Source organism: Drosophila gunungcola, unplaced genomic scaffold (assembly GCF_025200985.1).
Source record: "Drosophila gunungcola strain Sukarami unplaced genomic scaffold, Dgunungcola_SK_2 000045F, whole genome shotgun sequence".
NCBI lineage: Eukaryota > Metazoa > Arthropoda > Insecta > Diptera > Drosophilidae > Drosophila > Drosophila gunungcola.
The window spans coordinates 681868-687140 of NW_026453213.1; positions in this window are offsets into that span (position 1 = coordinate 681868).

Here is a 5273-nt window from a genome sequence, read left to right on the forward strand (position 1 = left end):
AATTAAGGATTCCTTTTAGAGAGATGGAAAATTATTTTAATTAATGGAAATATTAAAAAACCTTTTAACAGGACGCGATAGATAGTTTGAACAGTTTTTAAGAACACAAATAAGATAAAAAGGTTCGGATTACTTTAAGAGACAATTTTACAGCGTGTTAGGTAGTTATTGCAACATTCAGAATTATTTTGAATGTTTGAATGACTAATGCATTTTAATTAAAATTAAACTGTGCGTTTTATTTATTTAATATTTAAGCTGACGAGTATGTATGTAGAGATGATTCACTCAATATTGTTTGACAAACGTTTGACATATGTTTGTTTTAGCTTTCCGTAGTGCATCTCGTAAATCGATCAAGTCAGCCTTCTTCTTAGAATATAAGGGCCAGAAGGTATGATTTTAATTTGGTGAATTAGCTATTCATCATCACGTATGCAAGGAACAAATCGCGCGAGCGCATAACAATGCATTAAAGTTTGGAACATTTAGTTTCTACTTTTAACCACTAAATGGACCTTACGGAAGATATTGTAATATGTAATGAAGACAAGGAATATAAGGATGCTAATCAATATATTGCTGATAACGAAGCAAAGTTCTACAACAAATCTTGGTCGTTTGTTTAAAAGTTTATTTCGTTGCCAATATCTACTCGTGTACTAAATTGAAGGCCCTAGTCGTACTGGATCGTCGGTCGGTTGCAAAGGATTGCAACTTATGCTTCAATTGCCTCAGTTCATTTCATCATTGAAGTTTATCAAATACTTGTCGCTGGGAAAAAATCTGCCGTTTGGTTTTGTATCAAAACTTGTTCTATCTTTCTTAAAACTTTTTATATTTTTGTAAAGGTAAATGGAACAAATATAAAAACATAAAATACTTTTTATATTTTTGTAAAGGTTTGTTTTTATTTGTTTTATAATTTTGTTTTGTTTTTATAATTTTAATTTTACCAATATTTTGGATTTAAACGAACTGTTTAAAGACAATTAAATTTTTTAAAGACAATTAAAGTTACACTGCGAATCATTAAAAAAAATTAACCAAAGATTATTAAACATAACATTCAATTTTTCTCAACCACTTAATAGCAGTCGGTATTTTAAGTGACAACGACTTCGATATGCCCTGTTCCCATCTCAGTAGACTATTCTACAATATTAATTTGAAAACATTTTACTGCTACCACTGATTTGGATTTGCAAACAAACATGAAATGAATGCTGAAATATTAAAAAATATATTATAACATATAGTATTCATATTTTTATTATAACCCAATAGTAAATACGCCCATATTCTTATGGTACCAAGTTTGAAAAGTAGCAAAAGGCAAAATATTCTTGATGCGTCGAAATGAAAAAAACGCACACATGCACCCGTGTATGAGAATGCATGATCACCCATACATACAAATACCAATTCAATTCCATATGCTTTATTGATAGTGGTCATATTTAATTTCCAATTGTGACCTTTTATTAGTATCCATTTTTATATTATCAGATTCCAATTTTAATATTTCTTTATAAAAACATAAGTTAGTTACGTGGAATAAATCTGCGTATGAATCGTACGTCAATACTTCTTTATTGTCCTTGAATAAAAGATACTTGTGACTTGTATAGTCAATTATTTCTGATTTTGTTAATTAAATAAGGTGTATTATGAGCATCTGATAAAACATTTTCTGGAAAAGCTAAAAAAAGTAACATAAATATTTCGAATTTTATATTATCTGTGTGAATAATTGTATTTCTATTATTGATTATTATTTTGTTAGGTAAATTTTCTTTAACTACTTGTTTTTTATATCTAGTTTTAAGTTTTTTTCTTTCCCCGTGTTTCTTTTCATAAACTACCTGTACATGATATACTATTTCTTTTCTGTTTTCATTATGTGTTTCTAACATTTTCTCTTGTGTATTTTTTAAAATTTGAGAAATATTTTCGTGCTCTATTTTATTGTATGGTACGTCAAATGGTTTTTGTTCGTTGATGAATGAATGCTCTGATTATATTCTTGAGCGGCTCTAATTACTATTTCGGAATAGTCAGTTAAATTAAATTCGAGCATCGAGCTAATTCTGTTAATATAGAATGTGCCCTTTCAACTTGTCCGTTTGAGGTACTGTGCCTCGGGTCTGCGTAATGTAAAATTAAACCGCACCTTTGTGCAAAAGATTTAAATTCGGCCGAGGTAAAGCTTGGTTTATTATCGGTCATTATTACTTTGGCTTGTGGAAATTGTTTAAGTAATTCCATTACTTTGTTTTCGATATTTAATTTATTTTGGATTTCTTTTACTACTTGAAATTTTGAATAAGCGTCAATGCAAGTTATCAAAGTGAGACTTTGCGCGTAATATATGTCAATGTGTAAATTTTCTCCTTCTTTACTTGGGATTGGGGCTTCTCCAATTGGAATTTTAATTGGTTGCCTGTTATATTTGTTTTCATTGCAAATTGTACAATTTTTTATATAGTCTTTTAATTTTGTGAGGTAGTTTGGCCAATAATACAATCTATTGATTTGCTTATAATTTTCGTCAAGTCCCCTGTGCGCTCTACAATGTCTTTCTTCGATTATAAGTGCTCAGTCTTCAGAATTTTTCACATCTCGGACAAATATTCTTGTATACAAAAATGTATTCATAAAATTTTCTTTAAGTGGTTTTTGAATTCTGTAAAAGTCCTCTAAAGTACAATGAATATTAAGAGGAATGTTTTCTCTTAAGATTGAAATCAAATTATCGGGAGTGTCAAATTCTACTATATGTCTGGTATTTTCAAATATATTAATCGACTCATGTATTGTATACCACCCCGTTGCTAATAGCAATTGTTGTTAAACTGGTTTAAGGGTTTCTTGTACAACATCCTCAAAACTACTCTTTGCTGATTCGATTTGTTACTGTCAGTTAAGTTGTTGATCTGAATCTTTGATAGGGCGTCTGCAACTACAATAGTTGTACCTGTCTTATAAATGACTTTTTGGAGTGAAACTTTCTATAAAGGAGCTTATATATGCTAAATAAATATGATAAAATAAAATAAGAAAAGCATAACTGTTTGATAATAACCGATCAATAGAATTTTCCAAAGATATTACAGGGTAACTGCATTGTAATTTGAAAAAAGGACTCGAAAGGCCTCATGAAGGGCAAAGTTGGATCTACAAATTGGCAAGTGAATAGAGCGAAAAGTACGAGTAAATCTTGATGGAACAGCAGTGTTAATACAGCTAAGGAGGAGGCCAGAGTTCACCTCACCTATGAGAAACTTATGCAAAAAAATTACTCCGTTGCACATTCTACGATGTTTTAGAGACATTAAATCAATTAAATTGACGAGTAAGGTTGCAAACGCCTCTCCGGGTCCCAATTCAGCTGTCGAAGAGCATATAATAAAAATTGCTTTTGGGCTGACTCGATTAATTTTTGTTGATCAATATATTGAGGGCTCCATACACATGAGCAGTATTCCGAACCAGGGAAATGTAAAGAGTCTTTGTTGTATACGGATCGTTACACTCCTTGGCAAATTTTTTCGTCGTCCGCATACATTAGAGTAGTGGCAAATGACACTACTTTTGGAAGATCATTAACAATGACTTCCTTGGGGGACACCAGAAAAAGCATTTACGACGGAGGAAAGTTGATTATTGAAGAGAACGCGTTGAGATCTGTTGGAAAGATAGGTTAAAATCCAGTGATTGCTTATTAAGGAGAAGGCTATGGCTTACTGAATCAAATGCCTTGCTGAGGTCAGTAAAAATAACGTCAGTTTGGCACTTATTTAGGAAACTACGGTGGATGAGAGTAGACAATTTAAGAAGATTAGTAGAAGTCGACCGATGTTTTACAAAGCCATGCTGTGCGGGAGAGATGATGGAGGCACACATATGTTGAAGTTGACAAGTGACCAGCTGCTCAAAAAGCTTAGGTATGGCAGAAAGTTTGGCTATACCACGATAATTTTCGACATCGGACGTTGAGCCTTTTTTATGAATTGGAATAATAAAAGATTCATATTAAATTCTCGGGAACTCTGAAGATAATAAAGATAAGTTAAATGGAAAAGTGATTGGCCAAGACAGAGCTACGGCACAGTTTCTTGGTACACAGCCAGGAATGTTATCAGGGCCCGCAGAATAGGACGTTTCCAGCGACAGAAGGGCTGTAAGAACATCGCTAACTTCAAATTGAGGAATAAAAATATTATTGATGCAGGGCAGAATATAAGGGTAGGGAGTGGAGAATTTATAGGATTGTAGAGAGTAGATTGACTGAAAAAAGTTTGCAAAAAGATTAGAAATGTCTAAATATAATGATTCAATTCGGTTGTGTAAATACATAGTTGAGGGATACGCATTTGATTTTCTTTTGGGGTTTACAAAGGAGTCAAAGTTTTTCGGATCATTACGAATGCTTTCTCTACATTGAGCGGTGTGGCATTCATAATAAACAATGCGCGGGTCGTGACATAATTGGAAAAATCCATTGCAGAATTTGATTTTAAGTATTAATTGTACAACCTCGATTTTTTATTTTTGAGGTAAGGAAAGTGCCTATTAAGCCATGGGGACTTAGTTGTGTCACTTACCGATACCTCAGAAACGAAAAGATTGATCGACGACTGCAATGTCAAATTAAATTATACGGGTAACAATATCCGTATGCTTTTTGGGCTGTCGTGAATAAGATTTATTTCCCCCTTTATGTCTGTTTTAAAAGGAAATTGCATATTTATCTTTGAATGCTCTTTTTAATATAGTGAACTATTTTTTTCTTTAGTCCGTCTAATTGAGCATTACCTATATTTTTTATCTGTTGCTTGTCGGATAACTCAACGACGGCGGGCTTGAAATTTTTACATTTCAAACGACTTGTATTTATTTGATTTTTGACGGTATTTACTTCGTCGGCACTCTCAGAATTTTTAATTCCCATGATATTTGTATTTTTTTTTACGGATATTTTTACGTCGGCACTCTCAGGATTTTTACTTCCCAAGATATTTGTAGTTTTTTTTACGAATATTTTCACATCGGCGCTCTCAGGATTTTCGAATCCCAAGCTTTTATCACTATTTTCCACAAATAATTAATCTGTGTTTTCGCTATTTTTATCATCAAAATATTTTTTTATAATAAATTCTTTTAACAGAAGAACAGAATTAAATTTATTATTATTATTATTTAAATTATTTCATTTTTTTCCGTATAATCATAATATTTAATCTTTTCTGTTTCCCCTTTATATTCCAAGA